Below are 16236 nucleotides of genomic sequence, written 5' to 3' on the forward strand. Positions count from 1 at the left end.
AATGAGTCAACTCTCCGCATGAAGTGGCCAAAGTACTGGAGTTTCAGCTTTAGCATCAGTCCTTCCAAGGAACACCCAGGACTGATCTCCTTCAGAATGGACTGGTTGGATCTCCTTGCAGGCCAAGGGACTCTCAAGAGTCTTCTCCAACACCAGTTCAAAAGCATCAATTCTTTGGCGCTCAGCTTTCTTGACAGTCCAACTCTCACATCCATACATGACCACTGGAAAAACCATAGTCTTGACTAGATGGACCTTTGTTGGCAAAGTAATGTCTCTGCTTTTGAATATGCTATCTAGGTTGGTCATAACTTTCCTTCCAAGGAGTAAGCATCTTTTAATTTCATGGCTGCAATCACCATCTACAGGGATTTTGGAGCCCAGAAAAATAAAGTCTGACACTGTTTCCACTGTTTCCCCATCTACTTCCCATGAAGTGATGGGACCAGATGCCATGATCTTCGTTTTCTGAATGTTGAGCTTTAAGCCATCTTTTTTACTCTCCTCTTTCACTTTCATCAAGAGGCTTTTGAGTTCCTCTTTACTTTCTGCCATAAGGGTGGTGTCATCTACATATCTGAGGTTATTGATATTTCTCTCGGCAATCTTGATTCCGGCTTGTGCTTCTTCCAGCCCAACATTTCCCATGATGTACTCTGCATATAAGTTAAATAAGCAGGGTGACAATAAGGAGCCTTGACGTACTCCTTTTCCTATTTGGAACCAGTCTGTTTTTCCATGTCCAGTTCTAACTGTTGCTTCCTGACCTGCATACAGGTTTCTCAAGAGGCAGGTCAGGTGTTCTGGTATTCCCATCTCTTTCAGAATTTTCCAGTTTATTGTGATCCACACAAAGGCTTTGGCATAGTCAATAAAGCAGAAATAGATGTTTTTCTGGAACTCTCTTGCTTTTTCCATGATCCAGCGGATGTTGGCAATTTGATCTCTGGTTCCTCTGCCTTTTCTAAAACCAGCTTGAATGTCAGGAAGTTCACGGTTCACGTATTGCTGAAGCCTGGCTTGGAGAATTTTGAGCATTACTTTACTAGCATGTGAGATGAGTGCAATTGTGTGTTAGTTTGAGCATTCTTTGGCATTGCCTTTCTTTGGGATTGGAATGAAAACTGACCTTTTCCAGTCCTGTGGCCACTGCTGAGTTTTCCAAATGTGCTGGTATATTGAGTGCAGCACTTTCACAGCATCATCTTTCAGGATTTGGAATAGCTCAACTGGAATTCCATCACCTCCACTAGCTTTGTTCGTAGTGATGCTTTCTAAGGCCCACTTGACTTCACATTCCAGGATGTTTGGCTCTAGGTGAGTGATCACACCATCGTGATTATCTGGGTTGTGAAGATCTTTTTTGTACAGTTCTTCTGTGTATTCTTGCCACCTCTTCTTAATATCTTCTGCTTCTGTTGGGTCCCTACCATTTCTGTCCTTTATTGAGCCCATCTTTGCATGAAATGTTCCCTTGGTATCTCTAATTTTCTTGAAGAGATCTCTAGTCCTTCCCATTCTGTTGTTTTCCTCTATTTCTTTGCATTGATTGCTGAGGAAGGCTTTCTTATCTCTTCTTGCTATTCTTTGGAACTCTGCATTCAGATGCTTATATAGTTCTTTTTCTCTTTTGCTTTTCGCTTCTCTCTTTTCACAGCTATTTGTAAGGCCTCCCCAGACAGCCATTTTGCTTTTTTATAGTATTGTGTATTAAGTATTATTAAGTATTGTGTATTATAGTATTAGTATTATAGTATTGTGTTAGTTCCAGGTGTACAACATAGTGAGTCAGTATTTTTGCAGATTACAAGAAAGTTATTACAAGATAGTGGGTATATCCTTATTGCTTATCTATTTTATGTACTATAGCAACTTGTATGTGTTAATCCCATACCCCTAGTTTGTCCCTCCCCACTTCCTTCTCCCCTTTGGTAACCACAAATTTGTTTTCTGTATCAGTGGAATCTAAAAAATACAAAAGGTTGTAAATGTACTTTTAAAAATAATTCTTCCAAAGCTTATGTTTTTTACACCTCAGCTTATTACCTATTTGCACTAGCCACATGTCAAGTGTTCAATAGCCACATGTAGCTAGTGGCTACTGTACTGGAGTAGTTTGAACTCTATGATAATTCTCAAAGTTCCACATTTTTCTCCACTACAGAAGGCCTGTAAATAATACAATGGGCTCTATTCTGCCATAGATAGTGGGAGTAACATGTCAGAGCATTTGCCCAACTGGAAAATCATTCCATCAACTACAACATTCCCAGAAACAAATCATGGTGACCTACATCATCCTGAATTAACTAGGTTTTATCTCATGACTGAACTGAACTGAACCAGATTGATGTGGAGCTATTCCAGAAATGCAGATGGCAACTGTGGAGGGTACCTTAAGATACTTGGCCTTTGCAGTACAGATAAACTCCACCAGGGGGCTTGCTAGCTGTGGTTGCACAGTCCCAAGTCAGAGAATTTTATAAAATACCAGAATCAGTTTATAAACTTTTCAGTTTACAAACACAAGGAAAATTTTGGAAAGGCAATTTTTATGAGTACAAAATTAAAATAAGTTTTCCATACACATCTGTTTACTTATTCAGTCTCAACATGGCTTTCCTCTTGAGGTTTCATCCCCAACTTTGGCTCACAGGGGTCACTGGCTGACTGATCTTATCATTCTTTACTATCTCTAGATCCCCATTTAGTTATCCACTTTCTCTATTCTATTTCATGAGGGAGAAATGAGAATCTTATTTGGGTTCCAGGGAGCCTAGAATACAAATGACCCTGCCTCCTCCACCTTGTCCATTTAAAATTTACATTCAAGTGCAAAATGACCAATTTGCCAACTGGATTTCCTGACTCCTAGGAAGCTCAGTCATACTGGTGGGAGCCTTAAAGCATCAGGTCTAGTGGCTTGGTTTTATATCCTGCACTCTAGTTGCTGAGCTTTTGTATTTCAGTTGCTATGTCTCATCTGACTCTTTGAGACCCCATGAACTGCAGCACTCCAGGCTTCCCTGTCCTTCACTATCTCCCAGAGTTTGCTCAAGCTCATGTCCATTGAGTTGATGCCATCCAACCATCTCATCCTCATCCTTTCTCTTGCCCTCAGTCTTTCCCAGCATCAGGATCTTTTCCAATGAGTTGGCTCTTTGCATGAGGTGTCCAAAGTATTGGAAATTCAGCACCAGTTCTCCCCTCTAATTATCATGTTGCTATTTGTTTAGTCATGTCCAATCCAGGCGATCTTCCCAGCCAAGGGATTGAAACCATGTCTCCCACATTGCAGGTGGATTCTTACTGTCTGAGCCACCAGGAAAGCCCCCAATTTGTTTATAAGCCACCCTCAGATCATTCCGGGAACGTGGTTTGGGTATAAAAGATATAAAGATTCTCTTCATGCCCAAAGCTCCTCCCTTGGAATAACAAGTCCTCTGAAAACATTTCAGCTCCAGATCTGCTGCTCTTCAGGGCCTGGTAGTTTTAGTCATGCTTAGTCACTCTTGCTTTTAGCGCAACATGTAGGCATGTATGATGCCAAGGAGGGCAAGCTGACTGCTGAACCGGCTGCAACTCACTTTGGTGGTCCTAGATTTTACTTAAGCAAGGTATTGGAACGCTCCATTGTCAGGGTACAGGGAAACGGGTTGGGGGAGATGGAGCGATTATGCATCATCTCTGGAGGCACAAGAAGGCACCTGAAAGCCCCACTTCCTCCTACAGGCAAGATGGCACAACACAGCTGCCAGGGTTCCTGATCACGGTGAGTAGGGCTCAACAGGCTGTGGCTAGACCTGTTATCCACAGGAATGAACTGGCCCATCCCTTTTCAAAAGAACCCTTGCACATCCCCATGGAAAGTATCCACATAACTTATGCACCAAGCTTAGCCATTAACCCAGTTATTCAGCATTCTCCCTGGTGGCTTGGCTGGTAAAAAATCTGCCTGCAATGTGGGAGACCTGGGTTTGGAAGATCCCAGGGGAACAGCTCCAATATTCTAGCATGGAGAATTCCCTGGACAGAGGAGCCTGGCAGGCTATACAGTCCATGGGGTCGCAGAGTCAGACTGAGCAACTTTCACTCACGCCTCACTTAATTCCCTGGTTTAGCCAGAATCTGCCAAAGCCAGTCTAAATTTTGTTGTGTAATTGTCACACTTCATTTTCTGCTACGATGTGGCTACTAGTATACATTGTCAAGAGACAGGGAAGTGTCATACCACTCACACACAACCTGCCAAAAGCTGTTGTCTGAAACATCTATAAAGAAAACTTGTATATCCTTGATGGGTAAGGTAACACATCCTTTGACTATTTCTCAAGCATTTACACACTTACATGATCCCAAGGTGATTTTGATGTTTTTGCCCACTTTATTCTCAGCAGTTTTATCACTGACCCAAGTCTTCCCACAGATTTCATTGGAAATCTCATTTAAGATGCCAGAAAGGGAAAGTTTTTAAGTCATATTTATTGAAATTGAATTTACATTCAGTAAAACTCACTCCAAATTTCTGACAGATGTAATTACCACTATAATCAAAGTGTAGAACAGTTCCTCAGGCCCTACCCTCAAAATGCTATGCAACAAACTCCACTTATCTGTCCTCTATACAATGGGTCAAATTTAACCATCAAAATGATAAGACAAACTGCAAGCACAAAACCCAGAGGTTTAGCATAGTCAAAAGAATGGGATTTAAAAATAACCTTTGTAAATTAAAGCAGCTAACCAAATTCTCTTTTAAGATAGTTGTAGAATAGCTAGTCTAGCTACTGTGTCAAGATTCAGGCTGGATGGCAGAAAAACTGTTTTAAATAATGGAATTGAATTCTGCCAAAAATTCTCTACAGGGCAGATATATATTTTTACAGATACTTGGCAGTTTTTTCCTAAAATTCACCCCTGCTACCACCATGAAAAGGACAAATAGCAAAAAACTCTATTCTGTATATATCAATCATCACATGTTCAAATACACCTTATCTCCTGGAAAAGCTTCTTTCAAGCACCAGCCCTGTAAGAGAAGTATCACAGTAGGTAATTAGAGCAGCAATTACTAAATTAGATTTAAGAAAATATAGTGACCAAACCATGTTTATAAAAGCAGTGCAGGTAAGGAAAATGAATTCCCCAATGAACTACATATTGTCAAATCAGGCATAGCAATATTCTGACATTAAAAAAAAAATTAACTCAAAATGGCCACCATTGCCAAAGATAAACATCTTTAAAGATTAGATGCCAATCACTTAAAAATACTTTTGTAAAATAACATTTTTCTTGGCATAATAAAATGTTATTTATTTACTAGAGCCCCCCCCCCCCCATTTTATTTAAAACATAATGTTTAAAGGGGGAGGATGTGATTGCACTTAATACATTCCTGCCCATCAAATTGGCCTCAGGTAAATCCTTTAACCCATCAGAGCAGAGGGTATCCAATCAGATTAGGGTTCTCATCCTTGGCCAAGAATTCTATCCAACTAATAACTCAGGCCAGATTTTCTCCATTAGGTCCATACCTTAAGCTTGTCAGCATCTTGTCAGCCTGGTAGGAAAGAGAGAAAAACAATGTTAAAAATATCACTAAGTTTTTAAAAATTATTTATTTTAATTGGAGGATAATTACAATATTGTTTTGGGCATTTTGTGTCTTTTTTTTTTCTCTCTTTTTGGTAAAGAGTATCTTATTGGGCTATTTACCTTTGTTGACTAAAGAGCTAACTTTGAGTAGAATTCCTGTAAAACAGCAATATTTTCCTAATTTCCTGACACTGGGAATCTCCTGAAATTCCCAGCCAGGAGACACCCTGGGCGTCTCCATTTTATAGAATGTCAGCAGTCACCATCTTTCTAACTTTATCTCCTTGTTACACTAGCATGGAACAATATCAACTTGGGGAAAAACTATAAACATTACTGGTAACAGTATCTGCCTATGAAAGATGGAAACAAACTCTTCACATTAAAAAAAAAAAAAAAAAGCAAAGCCTGAAACTAGTGTACAGAGGCGGAGGCGGAGGCCATCGAATTGAGAACAGTCCTGTCAACACTTGCTCACTTCCCACAGTCTTTAAATAGACACTGGCTCTCAGCCATGTCCCTCTCCTAAGGCGGTTTAAAAAAAAAAAAAAAGCCGTGCTTAGGACACAGCTCGCATCAGTAAAATCAGATACTTTCTGATCAGTAAAAAGATCTTTCACCACTGAGGCAAACATGTAAACATCCCACAAGCCTCCCATTTCAAGAGATCACTAAGCGGTACCAGCGATAACGATTCCTTCATCAGTCAGCTTATAAATTGAGATCTTTACAAATTTTATTAAATCCGGGGAGTAACGCTTTCGATAGGAATGTATACCGGTAAAACACTTAAAATGCCCTCTAATGCTGAGGACCAGAGTGGAACTTGGAAACGCTTCCTCGAGACAAACTTTCTCTAGGGCCACTTTTCCTGTTTATCTTGGCGAACACAAGTCAGAACCCCAAAGGTTCCGACTTCTCAGGCCAGAAAACGATGACGGGCCTCCCGCTCATGAGACCCACACACGTTAGGAAAGAGGGTCCTATGCTGCATAACGCACTGTCAATGCTGAAAAGGGGAGAAAAACTGCTCCCTCATCAAGGCTCACAGTAGTTAACCGCTCCCACAAGAGTCACGTAGACCTTTTAAAGAGCCCAACCACAGAGCGAAGTGGCAACTGAGAGGCATTTGCGGAGGGGGAATGCCTGTGTGGGCGAAATTACCTCCGTTACTTGCTAATACCGGAATTAACACTGCTCTGCCTTGAAGGCTAAAGTGTTTCAGGCCCATGATCTCATCCGCTTCCTAAATAGACCGTGTCAGAGTCCTCAGAGCCCCCGGTGGGGGCCCCGCGTGCGTCTCAACTCGCACACCGTCCAGGGCTCTGCGCCTCCGCCCCGGGTCGGCTCCTCCAAGAGTCGTTTGTTTTTTCTCTTTTTATTGCAAAAGGAGCTTGAAGCTCCATGTGGCCCGGATCCCTTGAGTATCGGGGTCCCAGGCACAAGTGACGGGCGCCTCGACCCCTGGGGGAAAGAGGGACCTTAGGCGCCAAGAGCGTTATTTCTGGGGAGGAAGGGTCCCCGGTACCCTGAGGATGTCCTCGCCGCAGAAGAGCTCTCACAGCGGCTCCCGTGGGGCCTGGGAGGCCTCTCTGAGGGGGAGCAGAGCTGAGGTCTAACATGAGCCCTAGCCGCCCACATGGGGCGGACGCGCGGACAGGAGGGGCGCTCCTGGTAAGTGCCACGCGGAGGGCTTTAGCGTCGAGCTGGTGAAAAGCCACTTACCGAGTCACGCGCGGAGGCAGAAAGGGGAGAGAGACAGGGAGACACCCAGTTTAAAAGGGGCCTGGGCAATCAGCACCCGGCGGCAACCAACCAAAAAGTTGCCCTAGAGCCCCGCCCGGCCCGGGACCCAGCCCAGCACCCGCTCCTCCCAGCCAGCGGCACCCTGAGGCCCTCGCGCGCCTCCTGTCGGCGGCCTGGGGCGAGCGGGGCGGACGGCTGCCCCGGCCTCGCGCAGCTAGGGCCTCAAAGCTGACCCACCGACCATCTGCCCCAAACCTCTTCCTAAGAGTGGGGTCCATTTACCTTGAGGCAGATTCAAGGGAGCTTCTGGCACTCTAATAATGTTAGGTATTTCTGCCTGTCTCCCCTCTCCCCACCTCAAGTATCCTTTGCCTTTCCCCAGGATAGTCTGCAAGCCATCAGAAGTCCCCAGCTTTGCTTTTATACTTGGTTCTATCCTTAATCTGGAGAAGGCAATGGCACCCCACTCGAGTACTCCTGCCTGGAAAATCCCATGGACAGAGGAGCCTGGTAGGCTGTAGTCCATGGGGTCGCTGAGGGTCGGACACGACTGAGCAAGTTCACTTTCACTTTTCACTTTCATGCACTGGAGAAGGAAATGGCAACCCACTCCAGTGTTCTTGCCTAGAGAATCCCAGGGACGGGGTAGCCTGGTGGGCTGCCGTCTATGGGGTCACACAGAGTTGGACACGACTGAAGTGACTTAGCGGCAGCAGCAGCTATCCTTAATCTGTCCCTGGAATTTTTAGAATTGAGACTTCCTAGGTACTGGAGCACTTTAGATCATTTTGGTTGGAGAGACTGTTTAGGGCAACAAGTATACACTCAGCAGTAGGCACCCTGATTTATGCTGGTGGGTGGGTTGTTGTTGTCAGTCTCTAGGTCCAGTCGGACACTTTTGGACCCCATGGACTGCAACATGGCAGGCTTCCCTGTCCTTCACTATCTCCCAGAGTTAGCTCAAACCCATGTCCATTGAGTCGGTGATGCCATCCAACCATCTCATCCTTTGTGGTCCCCTTCTCCTCCTGCCTTCAATCTTTCCCACTATCAAGGTCTTTTCCAATGAGTCGGCTGGCTCTTCCCATCAGGCGGCCAAAGTATTGGAGCTTCAGCTTCAGCATCAGTCCTTCCAGTGGATATTCAGGATTGATTTCTTTTAGAATTGACTGGTTTGATCTCCTTGCAGTCCAAGAGTCTTCTCCAGCACCACAGTTAGAAAGCATCAATTCTTCCATGCTCAGCCTTCTTTATGGTCTGACTCACATCCATACATGACTACTGGAAAAACCATAGCTTTGAATATAGGGACCTTTGTCGGCAAAGGTCGACATGCCATGATGTACCTGATGCCATGATCTTAGTGTTTTGAATGTTGAGTTTTAAGTCGGCTTTTTCACTGTCCTCTTTCACCTTCATCAAGAGGCTCTTTAGGTCTTCACTTTCTGCTCTTAGAGTGGTATCATCTGCATATCTGAGGTTGTTGATATTTCTCCCAGGAATCTTGATTCCAGCTTGCAATCAAGCTAGGGGGCAGGAGGGGGAATGGTGTTGAATGAGAAACTGCCCCTGCTTTTAAGGAACATAAAACGATAGAAGCCAATGCAGTGTGCCACAGGATCAAGCCACCAAGCCCAGTCTCCTAAGGACATAAGGGTACCCTTCCTGGAGGAGAGGGTGTCTAGGCTGAATCTAGCATACTAGCAGGAAGCTTGCTTCATGATACAGGCGAAACCAAGAGAGTTAAAGAAGAGTCATAGACTAGAGGGACTTTTAGACCATACAGAATTTCTGGTGGAGTAGAGCACACATTAGGATGCTCTCCAAAAGGAGACTTGTTGCCACAATGGAATGTAAGCCTAATGGGGACTCAGCTTCTCGCTCTGTTGGATCCTCTGAATTCAACATAGTGCCTGGAACATATTTGAGTAAATGGGAAATGACTCCAGGGAAAGGGATTCACCACTGAACCCCTATAGTAGTTGAGTATTCATGCTATGAAACTCTTCAAGGCTCATAGTGATGATCGTGGTGGGAGTCTTATCCCAGAATGTAGCTCTTTGGGTTTCCATGAGTGTGAGTTTATTCTTGCATTCTCAGGACATGGCCTAGAGCTTGGTGCACTGTGAATGCTTGATAAAAACCTGCTGGATTTCCTTTCTTGGTGTGTATTTGCCCTGCTGCTAGAGAGGAACCCTCCACCCCTACCCCCACTCACCATGCCATGTCGCTTTGTGAAGGAACTTCTGCAGGCAAATGCCCTGAGCTTCTGTCCACCCTTTCCTCATTCCCTTCCAGAAAAGAAGGAATTTCAATAAAATCCTGTTCTAACATGAACTTTGAGAACAAACTGGGGTAAGCTTGTTGGCGTCCATCCTCCACCTGTTCCCTGTTTTCAAGATTGTAATCTTCTCTGATGTCTCCCCCTAGACAAGGGTTGAGACATGACCATTTGGAAGCCATTGAGGGTTTTCTTGGTTCAGTGTACAGTTATCTGGGTATAAGTGTCACTCCCTTATCCTTTGTGATTTTCAGTAGTCCAAACTGAATAAAAGATAGTATATCTTACTAATCCTGCAAAAACAGGATCTTGCATTTTACTCACTTTAAATTTTTGGCCCCCATATATGTTATGGCCCCCATAGATGTCCAATGGCTCCTCTTTCTCAAAGAAGAGCAAATCCATTAGGAGGCTGTAAGCTGTGAAGGTTTCTGTTCTTTTTCTTCCCTCATTGCCCAGCATCAATATAAAACAACAGTGACCCAAGGTTAGGATAGGCAGCAGAACAGACTCAGCTCTAAAATCACAATCTTATCAGCAGTAAAGCTAACACTTTCATTTCTCTTCTGTGTCTTGTTTTGCATTGGTTCTGAAGGTGGAAGGGCAAAAAAGCACATTTTTTATCTTCCTCCCCTAACCCTGCAGTTGTCTGATCCTTATTTGTTTCCAGTGGACCAACATCAGATACAGATCTGGGACATTTGCTTTCGCCAATTAATTGGCCCATTCATTTCCTTTTGTCTCTGTTTAGTGCACATTTTGTTGTGTTGCTGTAGTGTAGAGCCGGGAGATAAAGCAACTGAAGACATTGTTTATGATTCAAATGATCACAGCAGTTGGGTAACATTTTAATTGGCGTCAGTGGGCCATTTGCCACATGCTGTTCTCTACCCAGCAGCCTGCCTCTTCCAAGCAGCTGTAGGCTTGTTTTCAAGCCAGGAGAGAATGTTTGCTCTCATGGAGGCCTATTGGTTCCACTTGCCTCAGTAGAAGCAGATGATGGCTGCAATGCAGCTGATTTCAGCGATTAGAGGTTGTACAGGTAAGCATGCTGGAAGCACTGGGATACAACTGTACTTGTTTCTGACCTCCAGAATGGATACAAAACAGACTATTTAAAAAATGCCCCCTCGGGTTTGTTGCTCAAACATAGTTGTTCACAAGACCTCTGGAAAATTTAGGAATAAAGGTATAAAATAGATTTCTATTTCACGTTTTATATTCAATATATCAAATATATCACCTTATTGATAAGCATGCTCTAGTTGTAAAACAAATAAAATAAAAACATCCTTCAACTCCACATCCTTCTGCAACTAACTACTTATTTCTTTTTCTCTTGATAGTGTGCGTGCCTCATGCTGAGTCGCTTTAGTCGTGTCTGACTCTCTGCAGTCCCGTGGACCGTAGCCTGCCAGTCTCCTCTGTCCATGGGATTACCCAGGCAAGAATGCTGGAGTGGGTTGCCATGCCATGCTCCAGGGGATTTTCCTATTTTCCTGACCCAGGGACTGAACTAGTATTTCTTATGTCTCCTGCATTGGCAGGTGGATTCTTTACCACTAGGGCCACCTGGAAAGCCCTCTCTTGATAGCAAGTCTCCTCAAAAGCACTGTTTCTAATTGCTCTCCTCTACTCTTCTGAATCTAATTATGTTGGGCAGCCTCGGAGATGATCCCAGTGGCCCCATCTCCTGCTATTCATGCCCTTGTGTAGTTCGCTCCTCTCGAGTGTGGGCTGGACCTGTTGAATTTCTTCCAATGAATAAAGTACAGCAAAAGCAATGGGATGGCGTATGACAAGATGCTCCCTATCATATGTCGTTAGGAAACTGCAAATTAAAACCACAGTGACATGCCATTATATATCTATTGGAATAGCTAACTTTCAAAACACTGACAACACCAAATGCTAGTCCGGATGTATTAATAACTAGCAACTCTTTTCGTTGCTGGCAGGCATGCGAAATGGCACAGCCACTTGGAAGACAGTTTGGCCGTTCCTTACCAAAGTAAATGTGTTCTTACCACATAATCCAGCAGTCAAGCTCCTTGGTATTTACCCAAATGAGCTGAAAACTTGCACCCACACAAACACTTGCACACGGATGTTTACTGTGGTTTTATGTATTCATCATTGCCAAAGCTTGGAAACCACCAGACTTCAGTAGGTGAAAAATAAGTAAATTGTGGTACATCCAAACTATGGAATACTACTCTATACTAAAAAGAAGTGAGTTGTGAAGCCATGAAAAAACATGAAGGAAACTTAATTACATAAGTTTACATAATATGCAATTACATAATCACATATTACTAAGTGAAAGAAGCCAACCTGAAAAGTTTACCTACTGTTTGATTCCAACTATATGGCATTTTGGAAAAGGTAAAACTATGGGAACAAAAAAAAAAAGATCAATGGTTGCCAGAGGTCTGGGGAGAGGGAGAATGAATAGGTGGCACACAGGGGATTTTTAGGTCAGTAGTAGTGAGAACATCCTGTACAGAATTGCTAGATGGACATAAGAAAGAGCTCCTCCATGGCTGCGTCTTAGTGGAGGCATGTGGGATAGAGAATAATTGAAGATGAGCTTTGTTCAGTTGTACATTTATATGATTGTTCAAATTCCGTTTTTCAGTCGCTAAGTCACGTGTGACCATTTGCAACCCCATGCACTGCAGCATGCCAGGCTTCCCTGTCCTTTAGCATCTCCTGGAGTTCGCTCAAACTCAAGTCCAGTGAATCTGTGATGCCATCCAACCATCTCCTCCTCTGTTGTCCCCTTCTCCTCCTGCCTTCTATCTTTCCCAGCATCAGGGTCTTTTCCAATGAGTCAGCTCTTCACATCAGGTGGGCAAAGTATTAGAGCTTCAGCTTTAGCATCAGTCCTTCTAATGAATATTCAGGATTGATTTCCTTTAGGATGGACTGGTTTGATCTCTTTGCTGTCCAACAGACTCTCAAGAGTCTTCTCCAGCACCACAGTTCAGAAGCATCAATTCTTCCATGCTCGGCCTTTTTTATGGTCCAACTCTCACATTCATACTTGAATGTGACTACTGGAAAAACCATAGCTTTGACTATGCAGACTTTTGTCAGCAAAGTGATATTCCTGCTTTTAATATGCTGTCTAGGTTGTCTAACTTTCCTGGTGGCTCAGATGGTAAAGCGTCAGCCTACAATGCGGGAGGCCTGGGTTTCATCCCTGGGTTGGGAAGATCCCCTGGAGAAGGAAATGGCAACCCACTCCAGTACCCTTGCCTGGAGAATCTCATGGACAGAGGAGCCTGGTAGGCTACAGTCCACGGGGTCACAAAGAGTTGGACATGACTGAGTGACTTCACTTTCTTTCACTAGGTTGGTCATAGCTTTTCTTCCAAGGAGCAAGCATCTTAATTTTATAACTGCAGTCTCCGTCTACAGTGATTTTGGAGCCCAAGAAAATAAAATCTGTCACTGTTTCCATTTTTTCCCATCTATTTGCCAGGAAGTGATGGTACCAGATGCCATGATCTTTGTCTTTTTAATGCTGAGTTTTAAGCTGGCTTTTTCTCCCTCCTCTTTCACCTTCATTAAGCATCTCTTTAGTTCCTCTTCACTTTCTGCCATAAGGGTGGTGTCATCTGCATATCTGAAGTTATTGATATTTCTCCTGGCAATCTTGATTCCACTTGAGCTTCATCCAACCCGGCATTTCACATGATGTCCTCTGAATATAAGTTAAATAAGCAGGGTGACAGTATACAGCCATGACGTACTCCTTTCCCAATTTGGAACCAGCCCATTTTCCATGTCCAGTTCTAACTGTTGCTTCTTGACCTGCATACAGGTTTCTCAGAAGACAGGTCAGGTGGTCTGGTATCCCCATCTCTTTAAGAATTTTCCACAGTTTGTTGAGATCCACACAAAGGCTTTAGCGTAGTCAATGAAGTAGATGTTTTTCTGAAATTCCCTTGCTTTTTCTGTGATCCAGTGGATGTTGGCAATTTGCTCTCTGGTTCTGCTGCCTTTTCTAAATCCAGCTTGTACATCTGGAAGTTCTTGGCTCATGTACTATTGAAACCTAGCTTGAAGGATTTTAAGCATGACCTTGCTAGCATGTGCAATGAGTGCAATTAGTTTGAACATTCTTTGGCATTGCCCTTATTTGGGATTGGAATGAAAACTGACCTTTTCCAGTCCTGTGGCCACTGCTGAGTTTTCCAAATTTGCTGGCATATTGAGTGCAGCACTTTAACTACATCATCTTTTAGGATTTGAAATAGCTCAGCTGGAATTCCATCACCTCCACCAGCTTTGTTTGTAGTAATGCTTCCTAAGGCCCACTTGGCTTCGCAGTCCAGGATGTCTGGCTCTACTTGAGTGATCACACCATCCTGGTTATCCAGGTCATTAAGACTGTTTTTGTATAGTTCCTCTGTGTATTCCTGCCACCTCTTCTTAGTATCTTCTGCTTCTGTTAGGTCCATATAATTTTTGTCCTTTATTGTGCCCATCTTTGCATGAAATATTCCCTTGGTGTCTTCAATTTTCTGGAAAAGATCTCATCTTTCCCATTCTATTGTTTTCCTTTATTTCTTTGCATTGATCACTTAGGAAGGCTTTCTTATCTCTCCTTGCTATTCTCTGGAACTCAGCATTCAGATGGATATATCTTTCCTTTTCTCCTTTTCCTTTCACTTCTCTTCTTTTCTCAGCTGCTTCTAAGGCCTCCTCAGACAGCCATTTTGCCTTTTTTCATTTCTTTTTTCGGGGATGGTTTTGATTACTGCCTTCTGCACAATGTCATGAATCTCTCTTCATGGTTCTTCAGGCACTCTATCTATCAGATCTAATCCCTTGAATCTATTTGTCACTTCCACTGTATAATCATAAGGGATTTGATTTAAGTCATACTTGAATGGCATAGTGGTTTTCTGTACTTTCTTCAATTTAAGTATGAATTTGGCAATAAAAAGTTCATGATCTGAGCCACAGTCAGCTCCTGTTCTTGTTTTTCCTGACTGTATAGAGCTTCTCCATCTTCAGCTGCAAAGAATATAATCAATCTGACTTTGGTACTGATTATCTGGTGATGTCCATGTGTAGAGAAGTCTCTTGTGTTGTTGGAAGAGAGTGTTTGCTATGACCAGTGCATTATCTTGGCAAAACTCTGTTAGCCTTCGCCCCAGTTCATTTTGTACTTCATGGCCAAACTTTCCTGTCACTCCAGGTATCTCTTGACCTACTTTTGATTGTTCAGATGAACATTGTCAAATTTAAATTTCAAGAGGGTAGGAATTGTGACTCCTTAATTTCTGCATATAAGTCTAGGCTGCCTGAACCTCGTGCAAAAGGTTGCTAATAAATGCCTTTCATAGAAATGATGATAAATATGTGAAGCCACTTGATTGGAATGCCCTTTCTAATGAACACATATTTATAACCCACATTCAGAAGGCTGGAAATTACTTCCAGGCCCATCCAGATCTGTGCTGGGAACTGAATGCAGCAATGCCACAGCTTCTTCTAAATTACGTTTAAGCTTTAGAAAGATTATGATGAAGTGGTGCATAATCCTTCTGGTGTCTTCAGTGATGCACTTAAACAGGAATGTTTCCTTCCTTCCCCTTGCCGTGACTAAACATCTGTGCAACCATGACTGTTCCAGCTTAAAGGAAAGCATCAGACCCATTTAGCCTCTCCTGCTATTCATCCTGTGTCCTCTCTCCTCTCATTCCCAAAGGGGTAGCCTTCCAGTAGGGGCAGCAGCATCATAGATGCTCTGTCGAGAGCACAATTAGTCTACATTTTTTCATTACTGATCTGCATGCCCTTAACGAGCTTGCGCTCTGCTAGATGGAACTCGAGGTGCCCAGGGGGCTTTACACTTTAGTTGAGTCAGGTAAGTTTACTCAGATTCAAAAATTTAAACAGGCATTCGGGGAGAACGTTGAGTCTTTTTTTGTAGAAAGGCCCCATCTTTCTGGTTTCCACTCCCCTTCCCTTCTCTCCACGGCATCTGGTGTTCACATTTCAGGAGGTACTTTGGGTCCAGGAAGGGAGGCAGATGACAAGGACAGGTCTTCTGCATTTCAGCTGGCCTTTGCTACAGTAGGTGCTGCCCTTGGACAGTGACTGCTGTAATGGAAGTGTTTCCAGCCGTGGGTCTTCTCTGAGGTTTGTCGTTGAAGACCTGGGACCTGTCACTCATGATCACACTTGCCTGTGGCTTGGTCAAGCCTTGGGAATCTGCTGTGATCAGCTCCAGCGGCACCTTCCCTGGCTACCCTATCCAAACTCCCACTCCTTCTCCATTCCCCCCCCTTTTTTTTAAAGCCTATTTTCTTTATAAGACATATCTATGTATCTATCCATCTTTCTCTTTCATCTAGCCTCCTCTACTGAAACTTAAATCCCTTTCAAGATGATTTACCTAGAGGTCTCCTGTCCGCTTCTCTACCTCTATTTTCATCTCCTTCTCTGTCTCCACCCTCAAACCCACACCCATACTGATACCAATCTGTATCGATTAAAAATGTGGGTCTAAAATTTAACTTACTGGGTTCAGATTCTTGTTCTGTTATTTACTAGTTGGGGGAACCTGGACAAATTACTTAGCCTGCCTATGC

General features: G+C 43.4%; 1 long non-coding RNA gene and 1 other non-coding gene across 2 annotated transcripts; both read right to left on the minus strand.

Moving 5' to 3' along the window:
• Positions 1-4462: 4462 nt before the first annotated feature.
• On the minus strand, positions 4463-7432 carry LOC106701111 (uncharacterized). Its single transcript, XR_001351638.2, has 3 exons — positions 7324-7432; positions 5538-5563; positions 4463-5029 (listed from the first exon to the last, which is right to left on the minus strand). It is a non-coding gene; the product is annotated as an uncharacterized lncRNA (long non-coding RNA).
• On the minus strand, positions 5412-5484 carry LOC138987676 (small nucleolar RNA SNORD93). Its single transcript, XR_011464060.1, has one exon. It is a non-coding gene; the product is annotated as a small nucleolar RNA SNORD93 (small nucleolar RNA).
• Positions 7433-16236: the final 8804 nt, after the last annotated feature.

The sequence above is a fragment of the Bos mutus genome, chromosome 4 (assembly GCF_027580195.1).
Source record: "Bos mutus isolate GX-2022 chromosome 4, NWIPB_WYAK_1.1, whole genome shotgun sequence".
Lineage (NCBI taxonomy): Eukaryota > Metazoa > Chordata > Mammalia > Artiodactyla > Bovidae > Bos > Bos mutus.